Below are 22,803 nucleotides of genomic sequence, written 5' to 3' on the forward strand. Positions count from 1 at the left end.
CTTTGTTACAATTATTTTGAATTAGTCTGTAGCAATCTTATCTCCTGCAAACAAAGTCATCGTAATCTCTCCATCTCTGATTTTTATAATTCTTTTTTTTCCTTTTTGTTAAACTTCAGTAGACACAGTGGTTGACAATGGTCATCCTTATGTTATTTCTGACTTTAACTGGATGGATCTAAAATGGCCCCATTAATTATGAAGCTTTGTATAGGCTTTAAGAAAAATGAATAAACATGATGTGTTGGACCCATTTCATTTTATTAAGAACTTGTTAAGATTGTCTTTTGAAAATAATGAACATATAAGCAAATCTGTAATGTCCAATCATTCTGGAATTTCTAAAATAAATGTAAAATTCTGTAAGTTTTCTTTATAGGTATAATTTTTCAGGCTTTCACTAAAATAGATGACTTCTGGGGTACCCTTAAGTCCTGAACATTTCTAATTTCTAGTTCTTTCAATAAGAGGTTTGGTTTAAAATATACATATATATCTAAAGCAGTATTTGACTATGTGAAACCAGAAATACTTGTTTCAGGAAATGCGTGCACATTTCAGGTATACGCTTAACATGATGTTGTTGGTCTGTGTGAAATTTAAAAGGAAAAACACACACCATTTCCCTGAGAAATCCACACAGTTCTGTGCACACGCTGGCGCCTGTCCCCCGAGGGCTCAGAAGGGCTGTTGATGATTGACATTTCCTCAAACTGTACAAGGTACTTGTACTTCATTTGAAAGAACAAATTTATTCAATTAAAATTTCCTACTTTATTTCATAAAATAACATATTTTATGACTACAGTGAAGGAAATCAGATCAGGCCCCCAGCCTTTCCTGGCACCTGCCCCAGGTAAAGCACTTGGGAGACACGGAGGATGAGCAGGTGTGCGACCCCTGCTGGGCCGGGTGCTCGGGAGTTAAGAAGAAAAAGGGGGTTTTTAATGACAAAGAAGCACCAAGTACTCAGAACATTAGGAACTTACTGGAAAAATAAAAATTTAAAAAAACACAGTTGTGTCCAAGGATGACCAGACCAGACGGTGCCAAATGGGACAAAGGACGTGCCCCAGAGAAGCAGAAGCCGAAGGGAGAGGAGGGGACTGGACAGGAGGGAAGACCCCTGGGACACAGCAGACCCAGGCCCGGCTGGGACACGTGCATTGGGAAATGCCACCGACCAGGGACAGTCTGTCGGGTCCTCTCGATATAAACTGCCCGTATCTTCCATACGCTTCTGACAAGCCTCCTTCCCAGTGGCCCATGCGTGGTTTACTTCCAGACTATTTTTCTACTCGTGCCTGATGCCATCCCAGACCTGTCCACCCCACACAAATTCCAGCCTAATAATGAGTCTCGGTGGGCTTTCTAAAAACTATTTACCCAACAGAGTAGTGAGAGGATAAAAAGCTCTTACCTTTAAAAAGAGAATTTCCATCTTTCCGTCAGCTCTGGGAAGACTTGCTGGGTGGTAGGGAGACCTAGGATGAAAGAAATTAGCCCAGATGCTCTGTGAGTAACGTAAATGTGGCTGAGAAGGGGGGCTGGTGCGGCCGCGGGGAGAAAACCAGGAGATGCTGCAAAGGACACGGAGTTCCGTGACTCACGGGGTGCGGCGCACCAAGGCGGAGGGGTGGGTGACCCAGGAATGGGACACAGAGGCCGGCGCCGGGAAGGTGGAGAGGTCCAGGGACGGCTTTGGTGGGGTCTGCCGCTGCATGACCAATGGCCCCAAACCCGGTGCCTCCAGACAACCGTGATTCTTGCGGCTTCCACGGGCCTGAAGGCCGGGCAGGGCCGGCTGAGTGCTCTGCTCACTGCGCAAGCACTTGACAAGAAGACGGAAAAGCACTGCGCACTTTCTGTGGCGGGTCTGGCGGTGCCAAGCAAGCCAGAGGCCGCCAGGGAGGCAGACAGGCTGGGAGCCCGAGACGTGGCTCTGCTGGTTTGTAGAGACAGACACCGGCATCTCCCGCCACCCCGCCCTTGGCCTCGCTGCCCGGCACCAGCAGCCTCCACACCGATCATTACATGATAGAGACAAACTATTGATTTTATACTATGTTTTGAATTCTAGTCCAATATCCGGCTCCGTATGAAGTCCGCCCGCACATTCCAGAAGCCAGGCTGCTCTGTCGGTCCCCAAGCCTGCCCTGCCCGTCGCCTCCAGCGTGGCCAGGTGCACAGGTGGGCTGTGCCGTCCCTTCCGGGGGCCGAGGCCAAACGTCTGAGAGGCCCTCGCTTCCTCCCCACTACGCGGCTCTTCCTCCCTCCGTCCTGTCCTGAACTCACTGCGTCAGCCCCACAGTCCTTCCCGACGGCAGCTAAGGCTCTCTAACTGCCGCCTAATACCTGCCCTCTCCCCTGCATCCCTGGGACAGTCCCGTTTCTGCCTTTGACTCTGGAATGTTCATTCTCCAAACCGCCCTCAGAGCCAGCCCTGCAGGCAGGAGCCAGGTCACCTCACTCCTGGACTCCAAGCCCTGCGGGGGCACGCACGGAGGCCACCAAGTGCCACGGTCCTGGGCCACGGTCCTGACCAAACCCCACACCCACTGCTTTTGGGTCTCTTCGATGGCTTCTCTCCCCCTCCAGCCACACTGGCCTTTCTCTGTTCCTGCCCTGAGACCCTCAGGAACACGGGTGTCCCTCAGCTGTCCACGAGCCAACATTCTCACCCCCCTCTGGTCTGTGCTCAGACACCAGCCTCCTGACGAGGACGCACAGGACCGCACTGACCATCACTCTTGGCTCCCCCCGTATTCCCAAACCATCTACTCTGCTCTACTTTCCTTTTATTTCCCCCAACGCTCATGACCTCCCAGAAAAGTCGCTTATTCATATACTTATATATATTATTGTATTTTCCTTCCCATCCTCTTTCTCCACAGAAAATACACATTTGCTTCACTGATGTGTTCCAAGTGCCTAGAAATGCATCAGCATACAGCAGGTGCATAATAACTATTTGCTGGGTAAAGAAATAAAAGTACTTTTCATAAATTACCCCCTGAATTCGTAGGCAACCTAATGGGATAGGCACAGTCAGAAGATACGTTTTGTAGACACAAAAGCTGAACCCAGAGAGTAAGATATGTTGCCCCCAAAAACACATGGCTACTCTGTCACAAAACAGAAAAGAGGTCCCAACAGTGTCTCTGCCTCTGCTGAGCTCAGAAAGCGCTTCCTACCCAGGCCCAGCACTCTGAGGAAGAGCAACAGAGCAGAAATTTGCGGGAGAGAGGAATTCAGGCTTCCTCTGACTCCTTTCTTTTTAATTTCAGCCAAAAAAAAATAAGAAAGCATCCGTGTCTTAGCATCCATAAGCACTCACTGAATGGAGTGGCTGAGTTAATATAAGGGAGGAACACAGGGCTGGGCTTGGAACAGCGCCGGCGAGTGCCTGATCCCGGCCACGCAGATCAACCAGCCCAGGGCTTCCTGCATGGATTAGCAGGTTTATGGCCAACAGGCAATGGGCCACATGTGGAGACACTGAGATCACAGCACCACAGAACTACCTGTTTATGGCTTTAAGAAAAAAATTAGAAGAAGATCAAGATGGCGTACCGAACAGGCCAACACAAAGAGCACGATACCGTTTAATGGAAGATAAACAGACACAGGTAGTTCTCCTGTTTCTAGATCAACGTGTCGGCTTTCTTAGACTGCACTGTTTAAACATAGAAGTGCTCCGGGTCATGTCGTTGAAAGTGCGGCATCTGCGTCAATATTCTTCTGCGGCCCCCACTGCAAGGACAGGAAATACAAAACGGGCTCAGGCCGGAGGCACTTCCCAGAGCTCCCTGAGAGCATCCACATTTTTTCTATTAAAGAGAGAGGAAGTTTTGTTATTATTTGAAAGAGCTAATTTATGAAAAACAGCTGAAATACCCGGTATGGATTTGTAGAGCCCATATTTAATTAGGGTAAAAGTCCGTATTTAATTAGGGCATTGTAAGTTCAGGTGTGTGCAAGTGAAGCCATTGTAAAGATATCATCCATTTCCACACAGGAAATACTTCCATCAGTTGTTATGTACAGACATTAAACTATCTTCTAACAGGAAATTGTGATAAGTTAATATTCACTAATTTCAGCTGGAGGTAAGAGAACATTTTCATCTCTTTCAAGCAAGAAAAGGGGATTTATACAAATCTCCAAATGCCCTGGATCATTAACTTGCTCCCAGCAATACAAAGTTCCAAGCTCACCAACAAGAACACTTGTTTTAGAAATCGCTCCCTAAGCGCTCTTGCCAGCCAGGAAGAAGAAGTGGGCACGTAGCGCTGGCTGTGCTCAGTCAGCCTGAAGGAGCCCCTCTTCCTCCTTCCTTCCAGTCACCCAACAAGCGCCAGTCAGAAGGTGATGGAGACCTTGGAGCCCAAAGGGACGCAAGGCTCCCAGCAAGCTCTCAGTGCTCCTGTCTTAGACCTAAATTCCTAGACTTTCTCAACATGAGGGCACCATTGAAGCATAAAAAATTTTCACAGCTTCTACATAATACCTACATTATTGGCACTTATTGACTGAGAAAATAGATGATAGAGTGTAAGATCATCAAGTGTAATAATGCTGTATGGCTTTATATTTTTTTAATTATAACAATACCCGGATGCATCTAAAGAAAGGAGAAGACAACGGAGACAAGACTCTGTCCCCCAGAGACAATGTCCACTGCAGGCACAGAGCAGTGAGACTCTCATAGATCTCACTACCCACAGACAGCCCAGAGCGACTCCAAGTCCACGGGGGAAGCCACACCACAGGAGAGAGATCAGGGACTGCTCTCGGAGGCATATGAGTGGAGTCCGGTGGTGCTTCTTTCCTTAAGTCCCTGGACGTTTTGTTTGAATTGTCTGCCCTATATGTGCAAGGCTAGCCATCTCCTATATTTGGGAAACACACTGCAGATAAATCAATGTATGCAGGGTTTCTTTGCCCCCATAGTGGACTAATATTATATCTGAACCAAAAGGAATGATAAATATTGGGAAGTCCAGCCACTTTGGGAGGCTGACAGAGACACGTTTTGAGTAGGCTCCTTAAGTTACCACAGACACCAGCTTCTTCCACACACAGATAATCGCAGTCTTTAATAGGATATTTCTTTTTTTTTTAAGATTTTATTTATTTATTTGACAGAGAGAGATCACAAGCAGGCAGAGAGGCAGGCAGAGAGAGAGGAAGAAGCAGGCTCCCTGCTGAACAGAGAGCCCGATTCGGGGCTTGATCCCAGGACCCTGAGATCATGACCTGAGCTGAAGGCAGCGGCTTAACCCACTGAGCCACCCAGGTGCCCCAATAGGATATTTCTTCCGTCTTCTGAAGCTCAGCGTTTCTGGGAATGTGTACAAGCATGGAGAGAGGGACACGGGTGCCCCATTTGCTCAGACTGCCTACAAGACCGAGGAAATTATTGGTGACCAGGAAAGGCATTTCCTATGTGAAATAAAAAGTCTACTTCTACAAATATGGCTTAGAAAAAAAACATTGAAATATTTATTTATTTGGTGAAACATAGAGAAAAATAAGCTATTTTCCATGGAGTTCTTGATTTTTTTATAAAGATTTTTATTTATTTATTTGACAGAGAGAGAGAGAGATCACAAGCAGGCAGAGACACAGGCAGAGAGATGGGGGGAGGCAGGCTCCCTGCTGAGCAGTGAGCCTGATGTGGGGCTCGATCCCAGGATCCTGAAACCATGACCTGAGCTGAAAGCAGAGGGTTAAAACTCTGAGCCACCCAGGTGCCCCGGAGTTCTTGATTTTTATAGATGAGAGGGAACTCTAAATGGTAAGCATCATGATATTCACTACAGGTTAAAAAAAAAAAAGGATACCAGTATAAACAATGTCTTCTTCATCAATCACTATCCAGAACTATTCCCAGATTTATGGTATAAATCCTGGTGCCAAAAAGGGAAAAATAAAAGCAAATAAAATACAGCAGGCTTTCTCAGACAACAGCACCTCAAAGACCATAATCAGGATAATTCAGTGTTGATTTGTTGGTAGAAAAACTATAGATCTTGATTATGTGACTTTATGCCGTGAAGCTAAAGATATTTAAATGTGTCAAAAAGAAACAGGCAAAATTTGGTTCCATAAGATCTGTCTGGTAAACTTTAGCACTATATATACCTTCCCTTTTCTTTTCCTCTTTATTACTCTCCCTCAAAAGTCAGCTGTTTTTAGAACAGAAGACACTCAAAAGTATCATCTAGAACATTTTGAAATGCAGTGGGAAGGAGGGGTTTGCATGCGTGTGTGCGTGTGAGAAAGAGTGTGTGTGTGGGTGGGTGGGTGGGTGTGGGTCTGTGTGTGTGTGTGTGTGTGTTCCCCGGTGAAGAAAATCAAAAGCAAGAGAATATTCTTTGAAGAGGTCCTTTTGAATATTCTTGGCTGTATTCATAGCAATTTTGAGTTGTCTCTAGACTGTAGAGCAATTAGGCTAATGCCATCATTTTGTTGTCCCTTTTGTTCCTGAAGCCCGTTCTTTAACATGTGTCTAAATAATTTAACTTTTGGATGGGATGTGGACTAGGTTCAGTGAAATAGGGGCAGGAATCCTATGAATCTTAATGTCTGTCTCTTTGCTCTAAGTCCTTCTACATTAATAAGAGAGATTTGCCAGTTCTTTTTTTTTTTAAAGATCCACAGAATTCACTAGCCTACAGCTACTGATAATAGCTATGTTACTTTGCATTAAATGCTTCCATAAATGATGTGCAAAAGTGCTATTATTTCTGAATATCTGAAGACAATTGTGAATAGCATTAGTCCACTAAAACAAAGAGGAACAGACATTTTAATTTACATTATGATTTCACAGTGAATAAAGTTGAACCAGCTGGAAACACTGAGAAGACAAAAACCTCTCATAATTGTTAAATGTGGTTTTCATCATTAGAATTTCTTCTGTAAGAGAACTGACATTTTATCAGGCCAGTGTCTCATCCATTTATTAGAAAAAGCACTGGAAAATAAAAAGTGATTTCATTTCGAAAACAAAACAAAACTGTCTTCTGCACCTATGTGAGCCAGTGGCTGTGGCAGGCACCCAGTGGGGGAGGGGGTAGTCCTAAGCACGGAGGGGAGCTGAGCAGAGTCCAGTGACGGAGACGAGCCTATCAATGACAGAGAAATGGAGTTTTAAAGGTAACTATGCATTAACAGCATAGAATAGCTGCTCACTCTCATCAGATAAACATACAGTAAAAATCTCACTGGAACATTTAAGCAATTTTTTCCAATTTTCTCTTTATTTAGAAAGAGATCTTTAAGTATTGTTTTAACTCATACTAATGAAGGAAAAGATGTGCATTGATCAGATTTCCTGACCAAATATAATTTTAAAAACTCATGTATATCTGATACGTGAAGATCATCATCTCTCACATCAAATGCTTTTATTCTAGAATATAGAAAGTGTTAGATTAAACACATCTAGGGCACACCCTATAAGGAGAGCTTTGAAAGAAATCTGTGTTACCAATACATGACTCTAGGGTTCGTTTCCCTGATTAGGAAGTGTCGTGTCTGTTCTGTCTGTTTAAGAAGAGGAACGGAACGGGGCAAAGTGGAAGGAAGAGAAAATGACGACAAAGAAACCAGACGCTTAGTTAAGAATTCTCGACGATGACAGCCGTGGAATATTTCTCAATGTCCCCAAACCGTCACATAAATGCAGACAAGTACTGGGATAATAAAATCCGAGACAGCATGTGCACTAAGACTGGGTAACCAGGCACCCCTGTGAAACCGTCAGTAGCAGCCGGTGGGGCAAGTCGGAACAGCCCCTCACCCGTGCGGTCATGCGCCACAGCCAGAGGCAGAGGAGGGCAAAGCCAGCTGTCCGCCAGGAGTAGCAGAGGGGACCGAGGGGGGCTTTCCAGACTCCATCTCATGGGGGGAAAAGCCTGCTCGGTGAAGGCATTCCTGAGCATGGACTCCAAACGGAGCCGAACAAAGACGATCCAAAGGAGCAAGTCGAATGAAGGAAAGTTGAAGTCAGAGGGGGCAGATCCCGGAACGTATGCCACTGTACTTTATACATTTATTTTTAAGTTGTTGTAAAATATACCCAAAGTTGACCATTTTTGCCATTTTTAAAAATGAAGTTCAATAACAGTAAGTACTTGCACACCAGTGTACAGCCATCACCACCATCCAACCACAGAACATTTTTCATCTTGCAAAACTGACTCTGTCCCCATTAAATTCTAACTCACGTCCCTCCCTCCCCGCGCCCCTGACACGCACTGTTATGCTTTCTCTGTCTGTGGACTTCACTGCTTTACAGACTCATAAGGGTGAGGGTGAGAACATACAGCGTGTGTTCTTCTGTGACTGACTTCTTTCAAGCAGCCTGACGTCCTCAAGGTCCGTTCATTGTCTTATCAGGGTCAGAATTTCCTTCCTTTTTTAAAGCTAAATAATAAGGGTTTGTATGTACATGCCATATTCTGTTTACCCATTCAACCAAACCATAAGCCCCCCCCCCTCCCGCCAATTCCATTTCTGGGTAGATACCCAAAAGAATTGCAAGCAGGATCTTAACTAGATATTTGGACATCCATGTTCATAACAGCATTATTCCCTACAACTAAAAAATGGAAGCCACCCAAAATGGTGACATACTTTTGTCACTTCACAAAAGCAAAAGAAGAGTGATCTCCAGCACTACGAAGCTAAACAAGGCACCTTTTACCAACCTCTCCCTCTTAAAAATGACATATTTCACTTCTAGCAGCTTAATGATATAAAAACATAGAAAAAGGAGTAGAAAAAGTCCCTACAACACACTGTAAAGGCATGTCCACAAAATAGATGAAAATACTAACTTCATGTTTCTAACTGAACTAAAAGACATTTTTTCCTTTACTCCTGCAAGCTTTTTTATTTTATTCTTTTTTTTTAAAACTAACACATAATGTATTATTTGTCTCGGGGTACAGGTATGTGAATCATCAGGCTCACATAATTCACAGCACTGACCATAGCACACACCCTCCCCAATGTCCATCACCCAGCCACCCTCTCAACACCCCCTCCTCCCCACCCCCAGCAACCCCCAGCTGTTTCCTGAGATTAACAGTCACTTATGGTTTGTCTCCCTCCCGATCCCAACTGGTTTCACTTTTTTCCCTCCCTACCCCCACGACCCTCTGCCCTCCCTCTCAAATTCCTCATATCAGAGAGATCATATAATAATTGTCCTGAAAGACATTTTTAAACAGAATCTATAAAAATTTTATAGATGATATTTAGAAAAAACAGAAATGAGATGATTGGAGGGAAAGGGTTTGAGGAGAAAAGTAGAGAACTGAGGAAAGAATAAAATGGGATTTTTTCAGAAACAGGATAAAATAGAAATAAGACAAGAATAAATAAACATATCTGATATGCATTATAATTTGGAAGATGAGAGAAAAATTTATGGTCTAAAGAAGTTAAGGTTATTTTTTTAAGTTTACAGGAAGTGACATCTATAGAAGAGAAGCAAAGAAGCTACCACAGGCTTGCAGTGAGTCAGTGAAGGAAACCAAAGCAGTAGACAGAAGAGATAAGACCAAGTGTTTCTAAAGGGTTTTTTAGGACAAAACTACATATTACAAGGGCACCGTCATGGACCTGGGAAAATCAAGCCATCAGGGATATCGCAGAGCAATATTCCAGTAAAGCTGTTGTGTTTTAATGAGAGGGAAATCCTCAGGACACCTAAGGAATGGACCAAGTCATTTGTAAGAGGAAAAACAAAATTGCAATCAGACTTTTCAACAGAAACCCTTAATGACAGAGGGCAATGGAGTAAGATAGTCAACAAACCCAAGAAAAGAATGTAAAAGCCAGAGTTTATATCCTGACATTTGGACTTCACATGCAAGAGGTAGAAAAACTGTCATGAACTCACACAAAGTCCAAACTACCATGGCCACGAGCTTCCTGTAATCTAGAGGATGGGCCAGGGGCAACACGAGGGAGCAGCGGCCACTGCAGGAGGACTCACAGCGGCAGTGCCTGTGCAGCTACCCGTTGTACGGAGATTCAATGATGGTCATACAGCACCAGGGGGAGCATTTAAGGGTTTTATTCTCTGAGAAGAAGGATACAGCAGCTATCCAAAACTGGAAGATGAATTAATAAATAAATAAACATTGACTTCTGTCACACAGAGTGCTGTGTAAGTTAACTGGGTGGCAGCGGACAGGTGGTAAAGTGGATGTTAGCGAAGAAATGGGGGATTTGAGGGCATGGTGGATGGTGGATACAAGCAGAGAGGGAGAAGAAACAAGGAGGTGATTGCATTATCATTCACAGATGGAAGCACATTTTTTTAAAAAATAGACAAATAAGAGGGACCCAGAGTAGTACATAAAGGTATTACTGTAAAGATAATATTTGGGGAAAAATGCAAATATATTTAAATAGTAAATGCACACAGGAAAAAAAGATGGAAAAGGGATAGAAAAAAAGACACAAGAAGAGCCTATTGTGGCCAAATATATGAATAAAAATACACTTCGCACATATTCAACATAACATGACAGACATAAATCAAATGTGAGTACATCAGTATAAATAATGTAAATGGGACTAATTCACTTTCTGAAAGATATGAAGGGAAAATTGTTAATCAGAGCACAAAAGACTGTAATTTTTTATTTTTTAAGATTTTATTTATTTATTTGAGAGAGAGAGACAGAGAGCACACACACAGAAGAGGGAGGAAGGGCAGGTGGTGGAAGAAGCAGACTTCCAGCCTAGCAGGGAGACCCACAGGGAACTTGATCCCAGGAGAGTGGGATCATGACCCAAGCTGAATTACAGCTGAATTATTACTCGGTTGCCCAACCGAGTCACCCAGGGGCCACAAGATTGTAATTTCGATGGCAACTTGAGGCCATGAATTATCTCTAATATCTTTCTAAGATAAAGAAATGAATGAATTTTCTAAAATCCAAAAATATATGATGAATTAAAAACCCTCTTCTTTCCCAGCCGTAGGTCCACACACTGCTGGGCCCAGGCATTGGTTTATCTCCCTTGAAACTCTTGGCTTTCAGGTAATTTTCTATTGAGCTCTGGGAACTTGAGCTCTGGGAACACATCTTGGCCACCAAGGCTCTTTATATCATGCCCTTCTTTCTTTTGAACATTCCCCAACTTAGGCTCTGGATGAATCACCCACACTTAATTAAAAATTCAGCAGTCCTGGGACACCTGGGTGGCTCAGTCAGTAAAGCATCTGACTCTTGATCTCAACTCAGGTCTGGATCCTAAGGGTGTAAGTTCAAGCCTCATACTGGGCCCCACACCCATGGGTTCTGGGGCAACGTTTGGCTTATAAGGAAAGTATTAGCATGTGTGTTTTCTGTGATATGCATGCATATACAGTACATCCACTAGGATGAATCTTAGTCTAATGCTGTGATGAGGCAAGCCCTAAAATATGAGACTTACTTCTATATACTTTATGGCTAACATCTCCATAATGTGTGAATAGAAAGATAGTTTCTATTAACGTTAGACTTTATAAGATTGTGGTAGAAAACAAAGCTAAGAAATTTCTGCAAAAGAGGGGCACCTGGGTGACTCAGTAGGTTAAGCATCTGCCTTCTGGTCAGCTCATGATCCCAGGGTCCTGGGATCAAGTCCCACATGGGGCTCGCTGCTAGTGGGGAGCCTGCTTCTCCCTCTCCCCCTGACTGCTGCTTTACCTGCTTGTACTCTCTCTCTCCCCTCTCTGTCAAATAAATTAAAAATCTTTTAAAAAAAATTTCTGCAAAAGAAATTCAGTCAAAATGAAGAGAGTGCAAATCAAGAAACTCTTCCCCTTACTTACACAATAGCTGAAAATTCTGATACTCAATGTAGAATCCATTACACTTAAAGGTGCTCTTTGTATGTAATTTTGAATCACTTAGTAATACAGATATTTAATTATATAATTAGATTTTAAACTCAAGTGCCATTGAGGATTAACTTACTCAAAAAGTAAAACTATAAAAAGAAGAAGAAATCAATTCTCCAAGGGTAAACTTACGTCTTAGGATTATGAAAGACACTTTTCAAATGATGTGGGGAAAAACACTGAGCATTTCAAATAGAACTAAATACATATTAATAGAAAAAAAATGTTTTAAAAATACAGTCATACATCCAATTTATGGACAACTTTTTTTCTTAATAGAGAACACTAATTATATAGAATTATATTCGTGTCTAGAACAGGCCATTTAAAAATAGAACAAATTGTTATAAAATATTGATCTAAACCAAAACAAATAGGGGGTAAGACTCAAATGGGTAAAATAATAATAACAATCATGGCATTTTGTGATGATTCCCAAATTGAGAATTTACATGAAGATAAATTGTTCTTTGAAGATAAATTGTTCTTTCATTCTGTAGTCTTAATATAAATGCAAACCTAAGTTTAAATAAAAGATGTATGCCCTCCTTAATAGCCATCATTGGGATAACCCATACTCCTAACCCCTTTCCCTCTGAAGCCCTCAGTTTGTTTCCTGGAGTCCATAATCTCTCATGATTATTAAGGAAGGCACATATTGCAATGTGCTCTGGGTGTTATATGAAAATAATGAATCATGAACTCTACATCAAAAACTAATGAAGTACTATTTAAAAAGTAAATAAATTGATACTGGGTTTTTTAAAAAGATATACACAAACTCTGTTCTTTATTTTCCTTTTTTTAAATATTTTTTATTTATTCATTTGAGAGAGAGAGCATGAGTAGGGGGAAAAAGCAGAGGGAGAGGGAGAAGCAGAGGCCCCAATGGCCAGGGAACCCAAAGTGGAGCTCAATCCCAGGACCCTGAGACCATGACCTGAGTGGAAGGTAGATGTTCAACCAACTGAGCCACCCAGGCACCCCTCATGATGTTCTCTAAAGTAAATATTTTTTATAATGCCACACTTCCCAACCTTCTTGTGTATATTCCCCCTAGTGTGATAAGAAATAAGGAAAATAAATAATAGAATGTAATTTTGAAGTTATAAGCTCAACATCTAAAAAATAAAGTTGCCAAAAGCTAAATAATCATAGGGACACCTGGATGGCTCATTCTGTTGAATGTCTGCCTTCAGCTCAGGTTATGATCCCTGAGTCCTGGGATATCATCCCTTCATCAGGCTTCCTGTTCAGCAGGGAGTCTGCTTCTATCTCTCCCTCTGCCTCTCTCTCTCTCTCTTTAAAAAAAAAAAAAATGTGGGGGGAGGAGTCAAGATGGTGGAGGAGTAGCAGGCTGAGATGACATCAGGGAGCAGGAGTTCAGCTAGATAGTTATAAAAACCATTCTGAACACCTACAAATCCAACAGGAGATTGAAGAGAAGAAGAGCAACAATTCTAGAAACAGAAAATCGACCACTTTCTGAAAGGCTTTTTTCTTCTAAAAATTCTCTAGAAAAAATTATTCTAACAGATCAAAATATATCCTAAATCTAGCACAGCATTTGTTCTAGTCTCCAGCCTGAGCAAATTCTCTCCACTTCCTTTTTCCTTCTTTTCCCAACCAACTTATCAACTCCTTTTTTAGATTTTTTTAAATTTTTTTTAAATTTTCATCTTTATAGTAATATTCCATCCCTTCATCATGTTTACCCTTATTTGTGTGTGTGTGTGTGTATATACATATAACATATATGCATTACATACATACATATATATATATACACACATATTTATATATATATATATGTAAGTTTTTCTTTCTTTAAAATTTTGGGAGGTAGTTTCTTCTAAGAGACCAAAATACTCCCAAAGTAAAGTGAGTGGCTCTGCTCTATTCACCAGTCTAATATATATATTTTCTTTTTTCTTTTCTTTTTTTTATTTTTTTGAACTTGTTTTTACCCCCTCTCTTCCCCCCCACAATTTGGGGTCTCTTCTGATTTGGTTGATGCATATTTTCTGGGGTCTTTCCCACCCTTTCAGTATTTTATTCTCTCCTTCATATATTCTTTTTTTTTTCCTCCTTCAAATATTCTTATCTAGATAAAATGACAAGGCAGAAAAACTCACCATGGGGAAAGGAAAAAAAAGGAACAGGAGGCAGTACAGAAGGCTAGGGACGTAACCAATACAGCCATTGGTAATGTGTCAGTTCTAGAGTTCAGAATGACGATTCTCAAGGTGCTAGCTGGGCTATAAAAAGGCATGGAAGATATTAGAGAAACCCTATCTGGAGAAATAAAAGCCCTTTCTGGAGAAATAAAGGAACTAAAATCTAACCAAGCTGAAATCAAAAAAGCTATTAATGAGGTGCAATCGAAAATGGAGGCTCTTACTGCTAGGATAAATGAGACAGAAGAAAGAATCAGTGATACAGAAGACCAAATGACAGAGAATAAAGAAGCTGAGCAAAAGAAAGTCAAACAACTACTGGACCACAAGGGGAGAATTCAAGAGATAAGTGATACTATAAGAATAATTGGGATTCCAGAAGAAAAAGAAAGAGAGGGGAGCAGAAGGTATATTGGAGTAAATTATTGTGGAGAATTTCCCTAATATGGCAAAGGGAACAAGCATCAAAATCCAGGAGGTGCAGAGAACCCCCCCCCAAAATCAATAAGAATGGGTCCACACCCTGTCATCTAATAGTAAAACTTACAAGTCTTAGTGACAAAGAGAAAATCCTGAAAGCAGTCTGGGACAAGAAGTCTGTAACATACAATGGTAAAAATATTATTGGCAACAGACTTATCCACAGAGACCTGGCAGGCCAGAAAGAACTGGCATGATATATTCAGAGCAGTAAATGAGAAAAACATGCATTCAAGAATACTATATCCAGCTAGGTTATCATTGAAAATAGAAGGAGAGATAAAAAGCTTCCAGGACAAACAAAAACTAAAAGAATTTGTAAACACCAAACCAGCTCTACGGGAAATATTGAAAGGGGTCCACTAAGCAAAGAGAGAGCCTAAAAGTACTAGACCAGAAAGGAACAGAGACAATATACAGTAATAGTCACCTTACAGGCAATACAATGGCCCTAAATTCATATCTCTCAATAGTTACCCTGAATGTAAATGGGCTCAATGCCCCAATCAAAAGACACAGGGTATCAGAATGGACCAAAACAAAACAAAAAACCATCAATAAGCTGTCTACAAAAAACTCATTTTAGACCCAAAGACACCTCCAGATTTAAAGTGAGGGGGTGGGAAACAATTTACCATGCTAAAGGACATCAAAAGAAATCTGGGGTGGCTATTCTTATACCAGATCAATTAGATTTTAATCCAAAGGCTCTAATAAGAGATGAGGAAGGACACTATATCATACTCAAAGGGTCAACCCAACAAGAAGGTCTAACAATTTTAAATATCTATGCCCCTAACTTGGGAGCAGCCAACTACATATACCGATTAATAACAAAATCAAAGAAACACACATCACCAATAATACAATAAGAGTAGGGGACTTTAACACCCCCCTTACTGAAATGGACAGATCATCCAAGCAAAAGATCAACAAGGAAATAAAGGCCTTATATGACTCAATGGACCAGACAAACATCAAAGATATATTCAAAACACTCCAACCCAAAGCAACAGAATACACATCCTTCTCTAGTGCACATGGAACATTCTCCAGAATAGACAACATTCTGGGTCATAAATCAGATCTCAACCAGTACCAAAAGAATGGGATCATTCCCTGCATATTTTCAGACCACAATGGTCTGAAGCTAGAACTCAATCACAAGAAGAAATTTGGAAAGAACCCAAATACATTGAGGCTAAAGAGCATCCTACTAGGGGTGCCTGGGTGGCTCAGTGGGTTAAAGCCTCTGCCTTCAGCTCAGGTCATGATCCCAGGGTCCTGAGATTGAGCCCCGCATCGGGCTCCCTGCTCAGCGGAGAGCCTGCTTCCCCTTCTCTCTCTCTGCCTGCCTCTCTGCCTACTTGTGATCTCTGTCTGTCAAATAAATAAATAAAATCTTAAAAAAAAAAGAGCATCTTACTAAAGAATGAATGGGTCAACCAGGAAATTAAAGAAGAATTGAAAAAATTCATGGAAACAAATGATAATGAAAACACAATGGTTCAAAATCTTAGGGAGTCTTGAGAGGAATATATACAGCAATACAAGACTTTCTCAAGAAATCAGAAAGGTGTCAAGTACACAGCCTAACTCTACACCTAAAGGCACTGGAGAAAGAACAATGAAGAAAGCCTAAACCCAGCAGGAGAAGAGAAATAACAAAGATCAAAGCAGAAATCAATGAAATAGGAACCAAAAAATATAATAGAACAAATAAACAAAACCAGGAGCTGGTTCTTTGAACGAATTAATAAGATTGATAAAGTCCTGGCCAGACTTATGAAAAAGAAAAGAGAAAGGGCCCAAATAAATAAAATCATGAATGAAAGAGAAGAGATTACAAACAACCCAAAGAAATACAAACAATTATAAGAACATATTATGAGCAACTATATGCCAGCAAATTTGACAATCTGGAAGAAGTGGATGCATTCCTAGAGACATATAAACTAGCACAACTGAACCAGGAAAAAACAGAAAACTGGAACAGACTCATAACCAGTAAGGAGATTGAAGCTGTCATCAAAATGTCCCAAGAAACAAAAGCTCAGAGCCAGACAGCTTCCCAAGGGAATTCCCTCAAACATTTAAAGAAGAATTAATTCCTATTCTGAAACTATTCCAAAAAATAGAAGTGGAAAGAAAACTTCCAAACTCATTTTATGAGGTCAGCATTTCCTTGATCCCAAAACCAGACAAAGACCCCATCAAAAAAGGGAATTACAGGGACGCCTGGGTGGCTCAGTTGGTTAAGCAGCTGCCTTCGGCTCAGGTCATGATCCAGCGTCCTGGGATCGAGTCCCACATCGGGCTCCTTGCTCGGCAGGAAGCCTGCTTCTCCCTCTGCCTCTGCCTGCCATTCTGTCTGCCTGTGCTCGCTCTCTCTCTCTCTCTCTCTCTCTGACAAATAAGATCTTTAAAAAAAAATGGGGGGGGGATTACAAATCAATATCCTTGATGAACACAGATGTGAAAATTCTCACCAAAATACTAATAGGATCCAACATTAAAAGGATTATTCACCACGACACGGTGGGATTTATTCCAGGGCTGCCATGTTGGTTCAACATCTACAAATCAAACAATGTGATACAATACAATAATAAAAGAAAGAACAAGAGGGGTGTCTGAGTGGCTCAGTTGGTTAGGCCTCTGCCTTCGGCTCAGGTGATGATCCCAGGGTCCTGGGATCGAGCCCCACGTCAGGCTCTCTGCTCAGTGGAGAGCCTGCTTCCCTGTCCCCTGCCTGACTCTCTGCCTATTTGTGATCTCTCTGCCAAATAAATAAATAAAATCTAAAAAAAAACACCATATGATACTCTCAATTCCAGACTTCAACCTCTATTATAAAGCTGTCATCATCAAGACAGTATGGTAATAGCACAAAAACAGACATATAGATCAAGGGAACAGAATAGAAAGCCCAGAAATAGACCCTCAATTCTATGGTGAACAAATCTCCAACAAAGCAGGAAAGCATATCCAATGGAAACAAGACAGCCTCTTCAAAAATGGTGTTGGAAAATTGGACAGCCACATGCAGAAAAATGAAACTGGACAATTTCCTTATACCACACACAAAAATAGACTCAAAATGGATAAAGGACCTCAATGTGAGAAAGGAATCAATCAAAATCCTTGAGGAGAACACAGGCAGCAACCTCTTCGACCTCAGCCACAACAACTTCTTCCTAGAAACATCACCAAAGGCAAGGGAAGCAAGGGAAAAAATGAACTGTTGGGACTTCATCAAGATCAAAAGAGTCTGCACAGCAAAGGAAGAAGTCAACAAAACCAAAAGACAACTTACAGAATGGGAGAAGATATTTGCAAACAACATATCAGATAAAGGGCTAGTGTCCAAAATCTATAGAACTTATCAAACTCAACACCCAAAAAACAAATAATCCAATCAAGAAATGGGCAGAGGACATGAACAGACTTTTCTGCAAAGAAGACATCCAGATGGCCAACAGACACATGAAAAAGTGCTCCATATCACTCAGCATCAGGGAAATACAAATCAAAACCACAATGAGATATCACCTCACACCAGTCAGAATGGCTAAAATCAACAAGTCAGGAAATGACAGATGCTGGCGAGGATGCAGAGAAAGGGGAACCCTCCTACACTGTTGGTGGGAATGCAAGCTGGTGCAGCCACTCTGGAAAACAGCATGGAGGTTCCTCAAAAGGTTGAAAATAGAGCTATCCTATTGCTCAGTAATTGCACTATTGGGTATTTATCCTAAAGATACAAATGTAGTGATCCAAAGGGGCACGTGCACTCAAATGTTTATAGCAGCAATGTCCACAATAGCCAAACTATGGAGAGAACCTAGATGTCCATCAACAGATGACTGGATAAAGAAGATGTGAGATATATATAGATATATATATAGATATATATAGATATATATATATCTATATATATATCTATATATAATGCCGCCATCAAAAGAAATGAAATCTTGTCATTTGTGACAACATGTATGGAACTAGAGGTTATTATGCTCATCAAAATAAGTCCATCAGAGAAAGACCATTATCATATTCTCTCCCTGATATGAGGAAGTTGAGAGGCAAAGTGGGGAATGGGGGGGTGAGTAGGGAAGGGAAAAATGAAACAAGATGGGATCAGCAGGGAGACAAATCATAAGAGACTCTTAATCTCACAAAACAAACTGAGGGTTGCCGGGGGTGGGCGGTGAGGTAAGGAGAGGGTTTGGGGGTTACGGACATTGGGGAAGGTATGTGCTATGGTGAGTCCTGTGAAGTGTGTAAACCTGGCGATTCACAGACCTGTACCCCTGGGGCTAATAATATGTTATATGTTAATAAAAAATAAAAATAGTTTCAAAAATTTATAGAAGCATAAAGTTTGATAAAATAGTCAGTTATGAAACACATACACACTTTTTTCTTTGTTTTAGCTATAACTGAATGGAAAATACTTGAATTGCTTCCATTTGTGCTATTTATCAATACATGTGTTTGCACAAACCTGTATGTATATGGGAAGTATTTGTATAGATATATATATATATATATATATACACACACATGCATATTAGACTAAAAAGTCATAATGGACATTTGCATATAAACATATATGTACACATATATGGACATATCTGAATATACATATATATACCCACACATACACACACACACATGAAGGTTTAGGAATAACCTTAATTAAAAGGATGTGAGCTCATATAAAACTACACAACCAAATTAGTAGATTCATAGTAAGATGATGAATATTGAGAGTTACAATAGCTTCTACAAAATCATATGCATTTTTCCAAATTAAATGACATATGTAAAATATTACTAATGAGCTTCCCATAAAAGCTTTTATTTCATTATCTGTTGCTTTAGAGGGAATTAACAATAATAATTCTAAAACATAGAGTGATCAGTGAAAAATTGAATATTTTTTAATGTTAAAATGAATTATAACAAAGATAGCTATAACCTTTTTGGTCCAACCAATGTGACACTAAATTCAATGAAGAAAATGATTTACTGTCTATTATATTTCAGAATGTCTGCAATATTATCTCTAATTCTAATGTGTACACTCATATATATACATGTACACATAGGCATGTGTTGTGCACATGTGAATAATTCATACGTATGCTGACTACATCATCCAAAACTAGCATGAGGATAATTGCAAGCATTCTCGAAAGCATAACTTATATACCCAACAAATTAGAGAACAGGGACATTCCTCAGTTTCAGATCCACTGAAAATGGTGGAAGTTAACAAAGGAAACAGGTATTTCTGCACAAAAGACAAAATAACAATAAAACTCTGGAATGAACTAGTGTCAAATAGAAAAAAGATGTACCATCCATCTACCCTGGCCCCTGTCCTGCCTCCAAGTCTCACCAACTTAGCTTCCGTCCATGTGGTAAGCTGTTTCTGTTCTCTACCTGTTTATGTCCATTGTATTTCTTATTCTAATTATGTAATTCATAAAACTGCAACAACCCAAAGAACTAGAACCAAAAAGAATTATTTACTTGAAAAATAAGTGACTGCTTCCTAAAGCCTCAATTTGGAAAAGCAAGGGGAAAAATAAATCACTGTAAATTGGGACATCCAAAGGGAAAACTCAGATTTTCCCTCCCAAATTTCTGTAATTTCTTATTCCGCTTTAAAGGAAAATCACTGGATATCACAAACAACATATATGAGTGTAGTTAGAGGGGGAAAAGGAGCCAAAATGGTCAACTAGACCCATGTTTTTAAAATGTGGCTTTGGCGCTATATCAAGGGATTAGCTAATGATATAATTTATAGGATTTAAAATAGAATAAAATGTTCAACATATTTATTGTTCATATGAATTTTATGAATTCCCATGGAAATCATGATTTATGGCCATCTCAAATAATCTGTTTGTTTTTAATAGCATTGGTCATATGTTCTGCTTTTTATTTCCTATACTGTAGGTTTTTATTTTTTTGAGCTTATACTATGTACTGGGCACCACATGTAAGCCTGCTGTATAGTGTCCTATTAGTTTGATAAGATTGTCATAACAAAGCACCAAACCCAGGTGGCTGAAATAACAAAATTTTATTCTCACAGCTCTGGAGACTGGATGCCCAGAGGGTTGGGTCTTTCTGAAGCTATAAGGAAGAATTTGTTCTCACCTCTGTCCTTGGAGTGAAGATGACCATCTTCTCCCTTTCTTCCCATCATCTTCCCACATACATGGCTGTCTCTGTGTCCAAACTCCCCCCTTTTTATAAGGACACACTGAATTATATAAACATCATATAAATCATATTAGATTAAGACCCACCCCAATGACCTCATCTTAACTTGATTATATATCTCCAAAGAAGGTCACATTTTTGAGGTTACGGAGGGTTAGAACTTCGACCTTTTATGTAAGACAAAATTCAGCTCATAACAAATGACTTCTAATCCTCAGATCAATCTTAAAGATAAGTACTAGTATTCACCAGATGAAAGGATTGATAATCAGAGCATGTTATCCAAAAAATTTAGGGTTAGTTTAGGTGGAGAAGCAAATTCAAAATACCTAATAAAGACCAGCTTCTCAATGACGACAACATGCAGCACAGCCTTCCCCCTGAAAAAACCTTCTTTACTTGGGAAACACATGTGCATACACACACGTGCACATACCTACATGCACACATACACACACACGCACGTGCACACATGCAGGCACACACCATGCCCTAGAACCACAGACACCTTAAATGGACTTTCTGAAGTGCAGGGTATTTGAAGGGGAAATGACCTAAAGATCGAATTTCAGTTTTCTTTTTACACTAAGATGCTCATCTTGAGCTGCTCATAAGAACTCTCCACAGAGCATTTAAAATTCACCCATGCCCAGAACCCTTGGCAGACCAGATTGTGTTCTAGACTCTTTAGGTGATTCTCATATTCAGCCAGGATTGATAATGCCATATTATTAGTAAGAATAGTGAAGGGTATTTTTTTTTCAGATTGAATAGAAATAATTACCAAAAAAAAAATCGATGACCTTCATGAATAAAAACCTCTGTCCACTGAGGGAGGAAGATTTGATGACTAAGCACATCTTACACGTCAAGTTCCATGCTAAGCACACTGCCATTCCTTTTATTCATGAGGGAAACGTATTTGGTGACAGTAAAATGTGCTTCTCTAACACTCCGTGACAAATTAGCCATGTGACCTGGGGCCATTCCATAAACACGGATCTTTGATTTCTCATCATTGTAAGGAAATTATTAAATCAACCATTTCTATCTGTCAGGAATATATGAAAAATGATTAAGGAGAGGGAAAGGAAAGCATTTCACAAGTACAAAGCACTCTACAAGAAAATTATTAACAACTAGAATTACGATCGTTGTCATGTATTAGACCACTTGCTACATTACTTAGCACTATTCTAGCTTCAACGTCTTACTCAACTTTGCAAACAAGCAGCGTTAAAAAAAAACAACAACAACTAGAGAAGGAAGACCATTATTAATAGGAAAAGTGACCTTACCATATGCATACTTTCAAATGAAGCTAGTAAATATACTTTTTTTTCTATAATAAATGGAATTGACTGAAACACATTATATCTACACACATCTCAAAATCTACTGATGAAAGATGAAAGAATTGAGCTTCTGGAGAAAAAGAAGTAAGGTATCAGGAAGGCAGAAATATGCACACACACAAAAAGAAAATCAGGAAAGAAATTGACATTCATTGAGTTTTAATAGGCAGTACTGTCCTGGTTACCTAACATTTCATCATCTGACAAATGTAATGCTCCAAGTTTCCTCCTTTTTCTTTTGAAAGATTTGAAGACCTTGGGTCCATTAGTGAGTTCCCAATGCTGTTCTGCTTGATGCCAGGAGCCTTCATGATAGCTAGCAATGAACTTCCATAAACTGAAATCTCTTTACTCTCCAGAGCCCAGTCTACCATGGTCTAAGAGCAACATGGCCAATGAAGGAAAGACGTCTGGGAGACCACAAAGCCTCCATGAGAGCGTGACTTTCATTTTGTTCCCTCCAGCAATTGCGCATGGCTCATGTGCATTTGCGCCCTGATACATGCCCTATGATACCATGGACATCACCACAGTCCAGTTGACATTGGAAAACGAAAGAAGAGATAATGATCCTGAAACAGGTACTTGACCACCTGACCTCCTTCTGCTGCAGTGACCTAGATAG

Source organism: Mustela erminea, chromosome 7, assembly GCF_009829155.1.
Source record: "Mustela erminea isolate mMusErm1 chromosome 7, mMusErm1.Pri, whole genome shotgun sequence".
NCBI classification, from domain to species: domain Eukaryota; kingdom Metazoa; phylum Chordata; class Mammalia; order Carnivora; family Mustelidae; genus Mustela; species Mustela erminea.